The 19086-nt window shown below is 45.5% G+C and overlaps 1 protein-coding gene across 3 annotated transcripts in view; it reads right to left on the bottom strand.

The window, feature by feature from the left end:
- Positions 1-18674, bottom strand: part of PAK3 (p21 (RAC1) activated kinase 3) — a 96181-nt gene extending 77507 nt beyond the window's left edge. The window contains exon 1 of one of the 3 annotated variants that reach the window (XM_025164574.2): positions 18438-18674. The gene's annotated coding sequence lies outside the window, so the exon portion shown is untranslated. Of the gene's footprint in view, positions 1-1295; positions 1317-18437 lie in introns of those variants that run through there. The other 2 variants (XM_007424919.3, XM_088129174.1) reach the window with 2 other exon arrangements.
- Positions 18675-19086: the final 412 nt, after the last annotated feature.

Genomic DNA, 19086 nt, shown 5'->3' with positions numbered 1-19086 from the left:
TCCTCTGTGTCTCTTTGCTGCCATCCAGTGTCTCCCTGGAAGTTTGCAGCCCATAATAATAATAGCTGCAATTTACAACGAAGAGCACATATAGTGGAAATACATCCAGATCACCAACACGGATTGCTGAAATGCATTGTGACATTTTCTTTAATCTCAAGACGCACTTAATGCCTGTTCATTAAAGGTTCAGATAAAGTTGCAAATTGCGCAGACAACGCTCCATGTGGAAATATCCCTGCACCGACAACAGCTGATATTGGTGCCTGTTCCTAAGACAGACTAATGTAAAGCACTACTGCTGTGTTCTTCACCAGAAAAAATGTTCCAACAGCTTTTTACCCCCTTAATAATCAATTTGATCATTGTTTTCAGACAAGTCCTGGTCACTTGCAGGAATTACCCCAGGGATCAGCCATTTTTGCTTTACGTCAAGTAGATTTGCTATATCATTGAATAATTCTTGCCCTGGTTGCCAGGACTATGGGGGATGTGGGACAACATTTATTTATTTCAAAAATGAGCTAGTTGCACCCCAGCAAACACACCCAGTGGGACACCTTCTCCCAGACAGACAACCAGCCATCCCTTCTCCTAGTCGGTAGCCCCATGGCTGAGTCTGGTTCCTCTGGCTCTGTGCAGTGGCAAATATTTTAACAGCCCTTTCAGCTGCTGCAGAGGAGGGATTATAAGATTGTAACTATCTGTTGAAAAGAAGGTTGGAAGTCATTATATTTCTTAACTTTAGGGGGGGGGGTTCCCTTTCTCTTCCTTCCTTCTTCCCTCCTTTTTGTTTCTTTGATTTGTCTTTTACTCTATGAAAAATTCTTAATAAATATATATATATATATTTTTTTTTTAAGAAGTCCTTTCAGCGGCTGCAAAGGAGGATGGGAGGACTGTCCCTTCCTGCCTCATTTCCCTTTTCTTCCATACCCCAAACCAGATCGAAGGAAAAAAAGAAAAAATTCCCACCACCACCACACAGTTCAGGAGGGTAACATTTAATAATAGGTTAACCAAAATGCACCCTTTTATTTTCCCCTCCTATAGCCACCACTCATTTCCCGAGCAAGAGGGAACAGCCCTGTACTGAGTAACGCCCAGGGCTTATGAAAAGCTCAAGAGGCAACCGAAGCTGACATGCCATAGCTCCTGTTCCCTGCTGTGACCTGACATCCTAACTGCTCCACTAGAAAAAGGCTCCCGTCTCTAAAAAGAACTCCCACCACATCTTTCTGTAGACAGAGAAATCCTGCTGTTTGGGTTTTTTTCCCCCTCCTACCAGCGTTTACCTAATTTGATGCAAGAAAATTCCCTTCTTGAAACGTCCTTCCAAAGGAGAAGAGAATTTTGGAGAAACTCTGCAGGGTGGATCGCGGTGGGGAAGGGGCGAGGGTGAATCTTCCGTGCAGCCTCCCGTGCTTTTTCTGCTTCTGTTCCATTTCCGAGGAAGAAATCTCCTTCCAGGGTTGGGGTTTGGTTTGGTTGTGTTGTGTTTTCGGAAGAGATGCTATCATCACGGCTAACGGAGGAGCCCTGTCTTGGAGAAATTGATGGAGAAGTTGTTCTTCCCTTGGAGAAATTCTCCTCTCGGTTTCACACTGCCCACAAATGAAAGGCGATCAATACCCAAACGTGATATTCATCCTGTGGTATCTATCTACCTGAACATTAACAGGGCATGGTGAACAAATGGCTGTAGCACCCTTCCATGCTAATGTCATGGATACTGATGGAGCAAAAGCAGCAGCAAATGTGGATCATCGACAGGATCTTGCAGGGCAGTGTGACTATTCGGAGCACACGAGAACATACCATACCCTTCACGAGGCTAAGTGCCCCATGAAAACACAGACTCCATCCACTGTCATGCCACAAATTTTAAAAATCCAGACTTCTCCGTTCCTCAATCTGTTCTCCTCCAGATATTTCGGATAACAATCCCATAAATCTCAGTTGGCAGGAATTAGGAAGGTCGCAATTCAACACTTCAAGAAGACCTCAGGCTGGGGAAGTCTATGATAATAAATGGTCACGTTTTATGGAAATCAGTTCTATTAGCAGCACTCTGAGAGGGTATCCAGCACAGATGTTCAGGAAACAGCACAAACCCAGTCTTTAATAGTTTGCAATAAACGTTCACATTCAGTTAAATCTGCTATGAAGATGAATAAGTAGAAACCATACATCTCCATATTTGCTTTCACTCTAACATTTTCAACAACCTACCCACGACCCATCATTTCTAGTTCTATTTTCTTAGCTTCTCTCCACTCACGTCCCTTCATCTTGCAAGAAAACACAGAGAGAGACAGACGCCTACACACTGCCTCTCTTGATGTCTCTTATATGCGAGCGCATACACACACACACTCTTTATTTTCCCTCCCCAGTAACTTTTTCCAGATGCTGAAGTCAATGATATGACATGGTCTCTTTGCAAGCTTTTAGCACTGCATACATTGAATGCATTATTCTGCCACATCAGAAACAATAACTTGGGAGTAATCCACCACAGACCTTCTTTCCTGCAAGCCTTCTTCAACTGGGGCATGAGTTGATCAAGCCTACAAGCGTTATTTATTTTTTTCCTTTATTTTACTCATTGGTCTTGCAACTCCCAACAAGTCAATATAAATCCACATGTTGTTCCCTTTTGCAGTTATCCAATAATGCTTTACAACCCAAGCGTTGTGTTCAGGGTTTTGTAAAAGCTGCAATGTTGGTTTCATCCTGGACTAGACCAAAGTCCAGGCAAGCAATCTTATGATGTGTGTGATTGGTAGACAGACAAATAGACAAATGTGCACACACACACACACACACACACACAGAAAAGGTGCAAATTCTGTTAGCAGCCTTATTGTCACTGAGATCAAATCCTTGATTATGACAATTTTCACACCCATTCCTGCTATCTCTTCTCTTGGCACAAGCTATGGGACTTGTAGTTCTTAAAATATCATAGAGGAAACATAAATAGTTGTTTCTCACAACCCTAGTTTAATTGCACTTTCCCCATGCTTTAGAGAAGGATCTGATTCAGGAATTTCGGCTGCTGCTTCTTCTCTTCTAGCTTTGCTTCTAATTGACCTCAACATATGTCATAAAACATGTAGAGAACGAGCGTAGATACAGGGAATCATATTGCCATAAATATCTTCAAGTATGATCTATAGTTTATTCAGCATCCGCTTTTCCTTTCATCAAAAACAGAGAGCAAGCTGAGCCAATTCTTCTTGGACCACCAAGCCTAGTAATAGTGTTTCATTAATGCATATGTCTAATCCAGTGTTTCTCAAACTTGGCAACTTTAAGATGAGTGGACTCCAACTCCCAGAATTCCCCAGCCAGTCATGCTGGCTGGGGAATTCTGGGAGTTGGAGTCTACCCATCTTAAAGTTTCCAAGCTTGAGAAACACTGGTCTAATCAATGGTGCTTTCTTAAACTCTGGTCCGCAAATCATGGGTGGTCTGCAAAGGGACTACAGATAGTCGCTGGTGGAAAAAGTTAATGTAATAGCTATATAATCATGGATTTCCTATGTAATGGCTTATTATTATTATTATTATTATTATTATTATTATTATTATTATTATTTGCAATGAACTGCTTCACAAATATCCTTCTGTAATAGAACTTTTTTTTCCTGCCTTTGAGTCAATCTTGACTCCTGGCAACTGCTTGGATGAGTCTCTGAAGTCTTCTTGGCAATATTTCCAGAAGTGTTTTTCAGAGGGGCGTTCTACTTAGGGTTGAGAGAGAGGGGCTGGCCCAAGGTCACCCTGCTGGCTTCATGCCTAAGGCAGGACCAGAACTCATCATGTTTAGCCTGGTGCCTTTAACCACTACACCAAACTGGCATAACAGTGCCTGAATTTAAAGAGCGCACGATGTCGGTGTGACAGGTACTACAACACGAATGTCAATAGATTGCACATCTGGAGACTCGAACACGGGGATGTAAACCTGAATCAGGGGCTTTCCTTTTGGCGCTATCAAGAGAGTGTTTAAAGCAGCTTCACTGTTCCTGTTCAGCCAAAGCTTTTAATAACCATGCAGTGCAACCACTGGGAATGGCTGGTGTCCATCATTAATTCAGAGGGAAGGAAAAGATTAAGTAAAGAAAAATGGAATGTTCTGAAACAGAAGGCGAGGAACGCTAGCGGAAGCAAACCAAATGTCCTGCACCGGTAGATCAGCTGAGGACCTCTCAACCTTCAATTACTCCGATTGATTTGGTAATAAAATGGATAGATATTCCAGCATTTTGCCTTTAATATACGGAGGATTCTCGTTTCAGGATTTCTAATTCTTTTCTCTGCACATTGCTTTGCCATTTCCAGCACTTCACAAAATGTTTCCACTTTACTGACTCACTAATTTGGGGCACGCAGAAAAAAATTGGATGAGGAACAAGGGAGAGAAAAGGGGTCCAGGAAAAAAGTAGGATGGGTGTTCACAACAGGCTCAGATCGAAGGAACAGTACAAGTAACGCAAGCAAATTGTTTTGCAGAGCAAGGATCAGATGTGCCAGTGAAAAATGACTGTACATGGAGCTGCAATCAAAATAAAACTTCCAGCCTTCATTTTCTGTGACATTCCTGGATGTCCGACCCCAAGCAATTGTGTCGGAGTGCCTTTTGCTGCTGCAAAAAAACAGATGGAGACTCGGGGAGATCACTGCAGAACACAGCAGGGATCAGAAAAGGGAAAGGCAGGGAGAGTGCATCAATGTCAGCAACCAGACACAACAAAGATCTTGTGACTACGAAAAGCAGCCGGGCCGGAAGCCCAATTGGTTCCCGTCTCCTCTCTAGCTGGATGATCACACAAAGGATGCTTTGAGGTAGTACACATGCTGTACTGCTGAGCAACATGTGAGAAGCAGGAGAGGAGAGGGAAGAGGGCAAAGCCCAGTGACAAAGCACTGGCTCCCCACGCTGAAAGTCCCAGTTCAGTCCCTGTAGTTAAACATGAATCAGTACCGTGTCCACCCTGGATTCCCCAGAGGAGGTGGTGGAGATCTAGAGGATGCAAGCATGGAGGTGGAGATTTTTTGCTTTGACTGAAGATTCAGATCAGGAATGAAGGTGGAAGAAGGACGGTGTGATGAACTGCAGTGCTCAATCCCTGCGTTCATGCAGACTCTGATAGTCCAGTCTCCGATTCTGATCCACAGCCTCTCAGTTCTTGGACCTTCCACGGGACAGAGCATAGAACAGAGATGTGCAGAGGAACAACTGAGGGCAAGGTCAGACTTTCTGGTAGAAATAGCCTTAGTTCATCATGGGCACTAGCGGAGTCTGGATAGGAACCAGCTACTGAGAACTTCATGGTGCCTTCAAGAAGGATTGGGGTCAACCCTATGAGGTAGACCAGATCAGGAAACCAACTCCACAGGAAGATTAGAACTATATTTTATTGAGATAGGATAGAGTAACTGAATCTTGCAAGTCTGTTTGTGCTGTTCCTTCCCTCCCTTTCATACCCCATTGAGTCAGGGAGGAGCCAGTCTGAACCTCTTCCTAATATTATCTCCTTTCCCAGGACTTAAGGGATACTTCTGCCCTTGTTGTTTCTGTAACAACATCTCCACGGCTTTCTACACCTGGGGCTGCAACTCCCAAATTCCTGGCCAGTGTGGCCTTTAGTTCTCCATGCCTTTTGCCTGCTATAAAGAGTCATATAAATTACATATATTTGTACATCTGAACAATTTGAACACATTCTATGACATATTTGCTAGTATTTACTTACACCGTGAGGCCTTCTAGAACAGTATCAGCTACAGCTAACCTTTTTCCCGAGCTCATATTTGGCTACCATCTCACCGTTTTTATGAGAAGATGTTGGCACCATCATAGCATTTAATGCAATTGTTTCCTTTCTTTGACATCGCCCCCATGTGATGGTAGACCACATACATATCTGAAAAAGGTTTTGCATGCCAATATAATAGCAAGCCACTCTTTTTTCTTTTCTCCATAATTTCTTTTTCCTCCTTTGTGAAGAGAGTTGGAGGAGAATGCAACTGACATTTATTCTGAAACATATAATTATCGTGATCTTAGCTCTCTTGTCATGTGCGATTACGTGTCCCAAGGACAATTCCAACCTGGTGAAAAATACCCTGCTTCTTGATAGCTGCAGTATGAATTATTAGTCTATATAAGATGCTGGTCATTATTTTGTCATGGTCTCCTACTGAGATGCCACCGATCTGGATGTTTCCCATGCAGCTGGTGGCTCTTTCTTTGTCTCCTGCATTCATCTCCAGCCTAAAGATCTGCTCATGGTGGTGATGGAATTGGCTGGGAATTCTGAAAGTGGCAGACTATCACGTGTGGAAAGGCTACAGTGAGGTGTTCGGTCATCTCCCATCGAAAAATTCAAGAACAGCTTGTGATCCCAAATGACAATGAACAAGGACAGACTCTCCTGAAGGATATGAAAAATTTCATTGGCCAACTATTCTAATTTGTTGAAGGCATTTGCCAGAAACCTTTTGAGACATCCAGCTGAGAAACATGCGGGCTTCCGTCATTTGGGGGAAAAAGGTATTCTAGCATTAAAAATACATCCTTTTTCTCTAACAGCTGTTGCACCACATCATTTGAGGTCTATACACAGGGATATTGTGGGACCAAACTGATGATTTGTCCTACTAAAGCTACAAGCCTTTAGTTCTCTTCAGTTGCATTTACACTAAAAGGAGCCAGGATTCTCTCCAGGGTTTTACATATTCTATTCCTTGGCATAAGCCGCTCTAAAATTTAAACCAACTTTCCAGGCTGAAGACTATCACTCACTTCCCCAACCAGCTACAGGGCCAAAAGTGTTATCATTGGAAAGATGGTGACATCACCAGAAGGGGCAGGATCCTTTGGGGCCTTTTTCCTATTTTTTAAAAGAGTTTTGAAGGTGGAGATAAGATTGGGAATTCTCTGGGATACCAACCACTCCTATTTCTACTGTTAATCCCTCTTCCCAACTTTTCAATATTGCATTATGGCAATATGGTGGCAAAATGACTGAATTCATGACATTTGAGGGTGGGGTTAAGAAGGAAATGGAAGTGTCGTGCCTTCCCAAGGCCTCAAATCAGCAAAGGCACCCCACAACTTCCCCATAAGTTTTGCCTTTGCAGTTTGTTGGCTCACACTGTCACTGCTGCTGCACCTCTAGGTCAGATCCCACATCCAAACATCTTCTACATCTTCTCATTTTCTTCCCCCAACAGGCAGCAAATTCCCCTGCCACTGGCTTTCTCTAATCCAGGAGCTTCTTCAGGTCCTCCTTAGTTGTCCCCAAGCAACAACTAACCATGAATAATATATAAGTTAAGTTAACTCTGCTTCTGTCCTATCAGCCCCTTGAGGTAAGCCAGATCAGGAAACAAACACTGCAGGGATTCCAGAAAGCGGCTTTATTGCTGTAGGGTATAATCACATAATCTTGAAAGCCTGTCAGAATTTCTCTCACCCCATCTTCTATCAAACAGAATCAAGTCAGGGTTGTTTTGAGTTTTCTCCCCACATTTTCTACTTTCCCAAGGCTGATTGCCATTTCACCTCCCTTAACAGTTCAGCCATTCCTTCCCCAGGGTCATCTCTTCATTCCCTTTGTCCCCACTTTCTTTCATGGAATAAGAGAATCAGAGAATCCATGAGATGGAAGGAGCCATTGAGACCATGGAATCCAAAACCTGTAGGAACCCAAATTAAATCATCCTTGACAGGTGGCTATCCAGTCTTGACTTGAACATGTTCAGGAAAAGGGGAGCCACCACAAAGGTTTCTGCCATCAAACTTGTTCTCCTGTTATGGAGTTTTTCCTTTCAATCAGAATCCACCTTCCTGTCACTTAAATCCATTATTCTATGCTCTACGTTTTGGAACAAGAGCAAAACAGGTCAACGTCTTGTTTGTGAGTCCTTTCAGGTCTCTGAAGGGCATTCTCCTATCCCCTCTTTTATCTCTTCTAGGATGAACATCCCTAGTTCTTTCAACTGCCTGTCATAGGACTTAGTTTCCAATCTTCTGCTCATCATCACTGCCACTCTGAAAATGGGCCAGCCTCTCTTTCAGACATGGTCCATCCCCCTGAAATGGGGCCTTCTGAAGTGGCCCTCAGCCTTAGTGTGCACCCTGACAATAAGCCATATGAAACCACCTTGGCCTCATGTAGCTTTGAAGGAGCATCCATTGGATCAATAGCTCCTAATCTATTCTGAAAATAACTCTCACCCCATCAATATCAATTCTCTAGAAAAAGATTGGCCATCACCTCTGATTCTTGCACGAGCTGGATAGAGCACCAGATAATGTACAAATTGTCCTGGTTCTGATCCTACATTGCTCTCCTCCAACTGGACAAATCTAACATTATGAATTCATCCACATTACATTAATCCCAGAAAAAAAGCAAACCTTTGAATATTGGTGTTTTATTGTCACTGATGTCTTTAGAACGTCCAGACTCTTTTTCCTAGGGCTTCTTCTCAGACTGGGGAGGGAATGGCTGCTGAGATTTTTTTCTAGCATTTTATGGACAACAGGTGACTGCTCCTATGTTGCCTTGGCTTCCTCATTGCAGTGCTGATTAACTCAGACTGCCTTCCAAGTCTGCAGCCTTGTGAACAGCCTGGGCCTCTATTAGCTGCTTTCTTTCAAACAGTCTTTGTGCAAGTCCAATGCTGGTCTATCTCCAGCTTCTTTTCTAACTGCTGTATTTCTTCTTCCACAGCCTTGACAAATGACTCAACGGTTTCCCTTGGCTTCTGAGATTTTAAAACAAGCTGGCTCATGCACAAACTGTCAGCCCCATTAGGTAGACCAGACCAGAAAATGAACTCCACAGGAAGACTGGAACCACACTTGACTGAGATGGGCTATAAGAAGAGAGTCTCGCAAGGCGGACTGGGCTTCACTTCCCCTCTTTCTTCTATCCCAGGGAATCAGGAAGGAACCTATCTGAACTGCTTGCAGACACTATCTTGCTTCGCCCTGAAGAACGTTTCAGCCCTCTTTGCTTATGGAACAGTTCTTGCATATTTCTGTCACGGTCATCTTACTCTCTACATTGGTGTTTCTCAACCTTGGGAACTTTAAGATGTGTGGACTTCAACTCCCACATCTGATGATGATGATGATGATGATAGAAAAATATACTGTACGGTAACAAATCATGGGAAAATCCTGTTTTCTGCTGATGTTTCTAAGCCCAGCACCAGTTAATGTAAGGATACCTAAAAGGAAGGGTTGTTTCCCCCCACAGAATACATGTTTACATGGGAAAGGACAGCTCAGATTCATTGACAATACAGTAACAAAGGGACATGAACTTCTGTCTAATCTGCCCTGGTGGGTCAGTTGTCTTAAATTCAGGATCATCTTCCTTTCAGGTCAATATATAAAAATGACAAGAAAGCTACCAGACCAGGCATTTTCCCATTAGAGAGCTGGACAGGTCCCAGATGCATGTGAATTCATAGGCTACTTCGGTGCTTTGAATTCAACAGCAAAAAGGTATGAACCAGGGAAAGGATGCAGCTGCTTTAAGGAGCTATAGGTGGGTGCTCTGTAAGTAACCTTGCATGGTGCAAATCCCCTTTTTCCTTTTGAATCCCAACTTCTGCACAATCCTGTTACATCAAGCCAAGAAAGAAAAACCCACACACTTCCGGGGTGTGCAAAGTTGTACCTCTGATCAGTTCTTTCTTGGTTCTGCAACCTCCAAATGGCTTATCGCCATCAAGATGACCACCAGGGCCAAGACCAGGGCCCACAGCTTAGAGGATCTCAGATTTGTACCACCCATTTCTCTTATTTTAAAAAAAGGGGGGGTTGGTACACCCTCACACTGTGCCCGTATCAGCTGACTCTTTCTGGTTTGCTTTGGTTTTGTTCTTCTCCATTAAAAAGGAGAAAGAGATTGGGGAAGAGAAAAAAAAACCTGTAGAGTGGAGGAGATATTGAGAAGATGTTTTGCTCAGAGTCCTCCTCAACCTTGGAAATGTCACTTATAACAATATATGGAGAAAGAAATTGCTAGTTCAAAGGCTCATCTTATACCACAATCACCTGGTATGTGTTTACATTCCTTGAGTCGAAATGGTCAAAGGAGGGGAGGGGAGGGGAGGGGAGGGGAGGGGAGGGGAGGGAAGGGAAGGGAAGGGAAGGGAAGGGAAGGGAAGGGAAGGGAAGGGAAGGGAAGGGAAGGGAAGGGAAGGGAAGGGAAGGGAAGGGAAGGGAAGGGAAGGGAAGGGAAGGGAAGGGAAGGGAAGGGAAGGGAAGGGTGGTGCAGAGAGAGGGAGGGAGGGAGGGAAGAAGGCAAGGCAAAGGAAGGGGAATATGAAAAGGCTGAAAAATTATAGATAGAAGAGAGACTTTACAAGGTATTATGAAGGTAGGACAGACTGGATTTCAATAAAGTTTGTCCAGACTGAGTATAGGTACTGATTCAATTCTAGGAATCACCAGTTTATATAGAAATACAATGCATTCAGTGGCTAAGAACTGATCGGTGACATCATGGCCCCCTGTTCTCCCTTCTTATGGTTTTGTGTAAGGCAACTGCACGTGAACGGGGGAGGTGTCCAGGTGAAGGACGCTTTCAAGCAGAGGCAAGCACTACAAACTGAACATTGCCCTCTGCGAAACCATCCTACAGGAGGGCAAAGGGACATGCTCAGCTGATAAGTCAAACAGAACTGAAACGGGTACATACTTCAGAATGCGGATTGAGGATCAAGTTTCCAGTTCAAAAGAGAGAGGCTGAAAACTGTCCCAGGATGAAGAAGGAATTAGCTTTGCGTGTAGTGACTGCCTTCAGCTGAAATCAGGATCATGCAGGAAGGAGCTCATGGCCCTCCAGATGTGCTACCTATAACTGCTAACTTCCCTCCCCACTGCATAATCTTGCTGGGATGTGCCGTTCAGCCACATCTGGAGGAACACAAGTTCCATCTCTACCACAAAGTGCCCCCTACTACCTCCTAGTCTACCTCCGGAGGGTTAGACAGCTCTTGCCTTGAAGGACAGAAGTGAGCAGTCCCATCACTTCTCTTGGATTCATAGCCTCCTTCCTCACTCGGATTCAGATGCTAGTCTGATCAGATTCCCTATGTGGAATAGGGAGGAAGTGCCATCCTGACATGATCCTGATCACATAGGCTAGATCAGTGTTTCTCAACCTTGGCAACTTGAAGACGTGCAGGCTTCAACTCCCAGAATTCCCCAGCCAGCCATGCTGGTTGGGGAATTCTGGGAGTTGAAGCCCGCACGTCTTCAAGTTGCCAAGGTTGAGAAACACTGGGCTAGTGTCCAGAAGGTAGGAAAGAACTTGGAAGACAGGGACCAAGCAAAATCTAAAAAGCACCCATGCCCCCCATGCCAGAAAGTTTTTTAAAAATCCTCCCTACTTTACCCTCCATGTTAAGGGGGCAGAATTGCCATTTTTTTCTATAGAAAGTTCTGTAACTATGGACATTAGCAAGATGGGGGGGCTTTTTACCTATTATCTTCTCATTTGATTGAGTATGTGCCATCAAATTGGTGTTCACTCTTAGTGACCACACCAATAGATTTTCTCCATGATGATCCATCTCCAACCTGGTCATTCAGGTCTTCCGACGGCGCCCCCATCGCCACTATAACTGAGTCCAGCCACCTTGCTGCTGGTTCTCCTCTTCCCCCCTTTCCTCCCACCTTTCCCAGCATTAGACACAACATAAACTGCGCATCATGGTGTGAATCACTCTGCTTTCCATCTTTGATACATAAATATTCCTGATGCAGCCTTGTGTAAATAACTTAATAACGTTACTGCTCTTGGCATGGAACATTCAGTAGCACACTCCCTTTCCAGACACGTTCTACTGTAAAATGTTGGTCAAGGAAAGGCAAATGCCAGCCAGAGGCAGCCAGATGCTAACGTCTCTGCTGCTCAACAGTATTGTGGGAGCAGGACACTCCAATCCTTTCCTACTGGAACCCACAGAATAATACTTTTGCAGCAGATGGTGCTAAACTACAGTTCCCAGCAGACCTGCCAGAACAAACAGTAAGAAGAGAGGCTGGGAAGTGTTGTTCCACACCGTCTGCATGGTCACTGAGCCAACTGCAGTGCAGACAGACCCACTGCAAGCATTCCGGGGGGGTGCCCTTTCATACTTCATTCAAGTAGGGTGGGTACCCATAGCAGGTTTTCTGAGGCTGAGGTCAACAGTGACCTCACTTGAATCACAAAAGAAGGAAGGAAGGAAGGAAGGAAGGAAGGAAGGAAGGAAGGAAGGAAGGAAGGAAGGAAGGAAGGAAGGAAGGAAGGAAGGAAGGAAGGAAAAGGGAGGGAGGGAGGGAGGGAGGGAGGGAGGGAGGGAGGGAGGGAGGGAGGAAGGAAGGAAGGAAGGAAGGAAGGAAGGAAGGAAGGAAGGAAGGAAGGAAGGAAGGAAGGAAGGAAGGAAGGAAGGAAGGGATGCAGGCAGGCAGGCTTGCAACATTGACAAAATCCTATAAAATCTCATCAAGGATGCCAAAGTCCTATCCTATATTGTAGGTTCTGGCTTTTTTTTTTTCTTTGTTTAGCCTGGTACGTAATAGAAGATTGTTTGGTGGTATCCAAGACTAGAAAGAAACTACCACCATTTACTTTAAAACATAACATTCATCCACCCAAACCTAAATTATTATATGAAGTCAAAACCCAAACTTCTACTATGCTGAATCCAATTCAGAGAATTAAATCATAGAAACAGTGATGGCAAATTAAAATAATCAGTTAAATTCAGTCCACGCAGATCAGTCACGTCTGCTAAAACCACACAAACATTGGGAATTTCCATATTTAAAGCACTGTGATCTGCTTCTTCCACTAAAAAGCCTTAAAGAACAGTTTAAATGCAGTTAATTGGGGGAGGAAATCAATGCCTGCCTGCAGCTTTCCGATGTAGAAGACATAACAGAAAAGAAAAGAAGATGGGGAGGGAAGAGGAAAAAAAGCAAACTCAGACACCAACATTTCAGGCTAAAGGGAAGATCTGATCTAGTGACCAGCTGGATACAGTTCAGCAAAAAAAAATCTAACGATGAGCTTCTTTGGGGAAAGAGCTCCCTGAGACATTAAAGATGGAATAGAAAATTTACCCAAATGGAAGCAGCTCAAATTTCCCAAACTGAGTCTTTTCAGCCCCAGAAACATTCCATGGACGGGCAAATTCCACCCATTCTGATTGTGAATAGTCAACCAACTATTATTTGCAAGGATTTTTCTCTTTTGTACTTTCAGAACTGAGACAATCACTCATGCCTACCTGTAAAGTTGCAACCTGGCACATTAATACCTTAAGACTGTGCTTTCAAAACCACTCCCTGAATATTGCACAAAGTATTTTTGTGTCAACATAATAATATGGGCCAGTGTGTGTTCGTTGTAGTTGGGAATCAGTTTGCGTGTTTCCGTTTTGCTTCCTTGCGTCCGTATTCCTAGGCCAGATCATTCGCCTTCATGCAGCAGACGCCGGCAGTTCAAAAAGTGCGCATCATTTTGCAAGTCAGCCTTGAAGGTGCCTTCGTGCGCAACTTCTCACATCGCCTCTTACTGAAGTTTTAGAGAATATTCTTGAGCTTTTCCCCTGCACACAATCACCAGCAACTGCCCTGTGGAAAAAACCCTCAGAAAGATCTTCTCGGATAAACCCTCCCTCTCCCAAAGGGAACAAACCTATACATTTGTATGCATTAAAATACTATTTACTGCATCTTTGCTTACAATTGTTTTCATTGATTGTAAACCCCTTTATTAGCCTCACCACCTGGCCCACTGGATTTGGGTTCAGCAGCTAAGCAGAGACAGGCTTGATAAGCTGATAAGTAAGTACTTGGATGGGAGACCACTAGGAGATCCATGGGGGGTGGGTGAGCCTGGGAAGGCAAACATTAAAAAAGGAAGAACATCCTAGAAGAAAGCCATGATAAAACCTCTTTCCTATTGTTGCCAAGAACTTTCGTGGACTTGTCCGTGGTGTCACCCCGAATCTAGCTTAACCTGTTTTGCTTAACAGTTTAAGCAAAGCCCCTTTGGGATGATCCTGAAAGGCAGGCTGTGGATAACTGTAAGAAAACAATTAAATTGCAGATGAAAACTGGAGAGGGAGGGGTTGCATGCAACGAAGTGGCCTGACACATGGCAGCATCTGCAGGGGGGTGGGAGGGATTGAAGACCCAAAGCATTTGTTCCAGCACGTAATGGGATGTGGGAATGACCTTGGGAGACAGAAGGAAGAGCCACAGACTAGGCAACAGTCAGAGAAGAGGCAGCTGAGCCTTCAGCAGGAATGGGGGCGTGGCAAATGTCTCAGAAGGGACCCTCCCTAGTTTCCTGGACTGTAAAGGCGAGGGGGGAGAAATGTACATTCAGACAGGGGCTCCTCTGTCACCACAAAGCCCAGAAAGGAAATAGAACTGTGCAACCCCACCCATGGCTTTTTTTACTATCATTGAGTCCTTGTCCATGCTGGAAAAGAAGTTGAATCCAGAACAAAGAAAGGACAAAAATTAAATCTGAGTTAATACAAGTTATATTTAAGTTGCATTCCCATCTAATTACATCTAATTAATTACATATGCTTTTTATGTTTCTTTATGCCTGTATTTGCGCCACACGCTCACCCTAGCTAATAAATTAATGATTTCCTGAGTTCACACAATACACTAAATTCTACACTAACCAGCTGAGCTGAGTTCCTGCAACCCATTCGACCCCCTCCAGACCAATCCACATTAAAGCCAGCCAGTTTCAGTGGGTTGGGCAAATACAGCCACAAGGTTTGTAGCACAACTGGGGAGTCATGCCGTGTGAATGCCATGCCTGTGTACTTCCCTTCTGTCACATTGAAAGTTTCTATTTTGCGGTCAGTTGTGAAATGATTTATGTGAAACCCTAATATAAAACAAGGAAATTGCATTCCCCTTCTTTGTGGCTGAGCTAAATCAGCTGTTACGCTTGCAAATCAACACTCAGTTGATTTGTGCTGTTGGAATGTGACGTCGTCGTTGTTGCTGTTTTGCCTTATCCCATAATTTAGGGATGGGGGCTAAAATCTTGTAGTTGCCTCAGCTGATAGACTCAATCCATCAGCAATTTCCCTAAACTGGATGCATGTAACAGATGACTGGGTGCAGACGTATCTGTGTGTGTGTGTGTGTGTGTGTGTGAGTGTGTGTTTCGGCCAATGCATGGTTTCAGAGCCAATTTTAGTCTAAAGTTAGCAATGATCAATACAGAAATGAGAGCCAGGATGGTGGAAGTGTTGAAGCAAGATTCAGGACACGCAGGTTTTAGCCTCTCCTCAGTTACAGAAGCACCGTGGGGGACTTTGGACCAGTCCCTCCCTCTCAGCCCCAGAACCAGGATGTGTCGTGGGGAAGATGCTGGACTAGAAGTGGGGAGACCCAGGTTCTAGTCCCCCCTCCAGCCACAGAAGCTCCCTGGGGGACTTTGGCCCAGTCCCCTTCTCTCAGCCCAACCTATCTCACAGGATTGTTATTGTGGATAAAACGGGAAGAGGAGAAAGTGGTGTCCGTCACCTTGAGCTCCTGAATGAAAGGTGGGATATGCATCTAACAAACGTATAAACAAATGGAACCACTAAGATAAGAGATGGCTAAGCTCCAGGAGAAAGGCAGGGCTTGGAACTTCTCATTCAGCAGAAAGGCCAATCTGGCTGAGTTCACACAACAGCTAAACTTTACCGAAGGGTTACAAAACAGCTGTCTTCACATTACTTGATACGTTCCTCAACATTAAATCATGTGCTGGCTCAATCTGGTGGCCTGTTTGATCCAACACGCTAAGGCAGTAGCTGGGTTATCACATCATGCTGAATCACAAGTTACCCAACCCCATTTTACCACCATTGTCCAAGTCCAGTCAATAAACGATGCTCCACCCTTTCTACATGTAAAAGGTTCCACCAAAGTTTATCTTCTTCCTGATGCTTCCAAAAATTGCCTCAATTCCCAGGTCCTGAACCACCTAAAGATTCACACTCCAGAGACATCAGGAAGATGTAAAAACTGCTATGGCCCCCAGCCCAATTCAGCATCTGACACGATTGTGTGGGTCACTTTTTATTCAAGGCCAGCAAATCTCTTACTTAAAAGAGAATACCAAGAGTTATTCCACTCTTCGGAGCTCCCTCATTCATACCATTCACAGTCACTGACTACAACACGTATATTAAATGAGGAGACAGAAATTGCAGAAACACGGTAGGAAGAAAGCAGGGAGGAACTCAAAGGAATGCTTTGCTCCTGAGCATCTCAGTTTTGAAGAAAAAAGTATTGCGTCAAATGAGACTGGGAAGACCCATCACCCACGCTATGGGCCTGCGGTATCAACATCTTCTCCCCTCCCTTCCAGAGGAGAGATCAACTAAGAGCAACCAACCTGGACCCAGACCCAAATAGGTTACCAAGGAAGCACTGTCTATAATCCATAGACCGAAGACTGCCCAGGCTTCATGGCTGACCCACTGCTACGGAGCCCCTCTCAAACGTTCTCATAACATAGCACCCCTAAACCTCGATTCAGTACCACACCTCTTTGCTCTTCAGAGAGCGTTTCCGCATCTTTCCCTCACTGGGTACCCTCTGGGATTCCTGGAAAATCCCAGCCATCACCCCCAGCAAGGACGCCTACTATTTTGCTCAGCCACCTTCTGCAGCGGCCCCCCTCCTCCTCTTTTTCCGTAACGTCCATCATCCACAGCCCATTCTTCTTCTCCTTCCTCCTACCCAAACTTTCTGTTTCCTAGTGGGGCGTCTCTCACATGCCCTGGTCCATATTTCTCATCCGGCTGCTTCTTTCACATCCGTCTGCCACCCGTGACCCCTTTCGATTCCCTTTTCCCTCCTCTCCACTGTCACCAGCTGTGCCTCTGGCAATCCAGAAATAAACAGCAGAATATTAATGTCTGAATCAGGGAGGTGCCACCCAGGGCCACTTGAGCCCACTCCTCACGAGGGCCCAATGCTTGCTATTATCCTTCCCTAATGCTGGCAGCTGCTTCATCTCCTCGCCTTCCCCGAGCCTCCCCCGGCACGACAATAACCAGCCATTTGGCATCTCCAAGCACACACAGACAGACGAAAGGTTCCCAAGACAGCAACATCTGGTCTTTGACCTGCCGATCCACACATCCCTCACTTCACTGCAGAGACGGCATAACTGGGGCAGGTTCCAGACCAGAAGCAAGCAAGGGCCGAACCCGTGAGAGAACACAAGCAAAGACTGAAGCCACCATGTTCTTTCTTAGCACTGATGAAGAGGGCAAGAAGCAAACCACGGGCGCGCTTCATATGAAGAAACCAACCACATCCAAGACCCTTTTGCATGGATAATAAAAACCTTGCTTTGAGAGAGACGTGCCAGTGACTGGAGAGATCCACCCCATGGCGAGACATCAGGGATAAACCGCTGGGAATCGCAGGCCCTTCTCCGTAGAGAACCCGCTTTAGGTCCAGGGCTTGGGGCAGACAATCGCAACCCACACTTTGCAACGCCGCGTTTAGCCCTTGCCTTCCTATCTGGACCTCCCCGGATTGCTCCTCTTGACAGGGATCACCCACGAAAAAAGGCCTGGCCCTGGATGCTAACGGCAGACAGGGGAGAGAAGGCACTGTCTGTGCCAAGTGATCAGCACAGGCAGCTTTTCCAGCCGGATAACACAGTGCCACACAGCTCAGGGACAAAGGGGCAACCCAGTGGAAAAACAATTCCCCGTTCTTTGGGGACCAGAAATGAGTCACACCACCTGGGAGCAAAGCCAAAGGCTCCCCTCTCCATCGAGGGCGGGGGGTCCTTCCTTCCCTTACAGGAGCAAGCTGGAGGCAGGTGTGATTCAAATGCATGTCGGCCGGGAATCGGGGCAGACGTCTGCCAGCAGCCTCCCGCCTGCCTCCAGATCAAAGCCTTGTATTGTTAGCTCCTGACATGCAGCCACGGAAAGCGACTTCTGCTCTGACATCTGGGATCACACTCCAGGCAGTAGCAAGGGAGATGTCGATCATGAGAAGAAAGAAAGAAAGAAAGAAAGAAAGAAAGAAAGAAAGAAAGAAAGAAAGAAAGAAAGAAAGAAAGAAAGAAAGAAAGAAAGAAAGAAAGAAAGAGCCTCCCTTCACTTTGCTCGAGGGGAGAAACGCCAAGCCTGGCATTGCAACGAAAACCCAGGGCTTTGCGACGCCGAAGCCAGAAGAAAGGCCCCCTCGCCAGAGGTGTGTTTACCCCCCGCCCATGCCAAACATGGTCTGTCTTCGCGGCTCTCCTCTTTTGTCAAGCACGCAAACCACCCAGCACAAACGCTCCGGGCCTTTGGCAGCAGGTGCCCAGCGGGGGGACGGGAGGGGGGCACGGGGGGAAAGGAGACATTACCTGCAGTGTGTCCTGTCATACTGCTTCCAGACCATCCACCCCTTGGCAGGAAGAAAAAAAAGACCCCGGCGGACGCCCTGGGCATGCACGAGAGAGGAGGCGAGGGAGGGTGACAGAGGAAGGCACGCTCCTGGCTTAGTCCATCCAAAGGGTCCTCGTTCCCCAAAAGCCACTCCTGACCTCCAATCCAGCATTAATAGCTGGATGCTTCACTGCCTCCTCGCTGTTCCCTAGCTCATGGTGTCATCAGGTTTCCACAGCCCGGATTGGCTGCGGGGAAGCAGATAATAATACTACTAATAGCACTGGCAGAGCTGGAGTCGACAAATCTTATGTTTCAAAGACCGGCAGCTTCCAGAACTGGAAGGAGGGAGACCCAGGACAGAAACTTGAATTCAGCCGCACACCCGACTCAGCTTGCAGCAGGGCTGCTGTGGGGTGGCTCGAATCTGATCTTTTCACAAGCACAGCGCCTTTGTTTTTCTCCCCCGGTAAGAAAGGAAAGTCCCAGGAGCAAGAAAAGCAAGATCAGAAGGGCATTCGGGGCCCTCTGAATAAAGTAGGAAAGAATAGCCCCATCCTGGCCCCAAAAATAAATAGACAAATAATCAGGTCCTATGGGGCTAGCCTGTACTGCTCTGGGGCGAAG

The sequence above is a fragment of the Python bivittatus genome, unplaced genomic scaffold, assembly GCF_059951505.1.
Source record: "Python bivittatus isolate LINGU-HERP-01145 unplaced genomic scaffold, Pbiv_v1 ctg000790_np1212, whole genome shotgun sequence".
In the NCBI taxonomy this organism is placed as follows: Eukaryota; Metazoa; Chordata; class Lepidosauria; order Squamata; family Pythonidae; genus Python; species Python bivittatus.
Note: the sequence above shows the minus strand (reverse complement) of the source record. Positions and strands in the feature narration are given on the sequence as shown.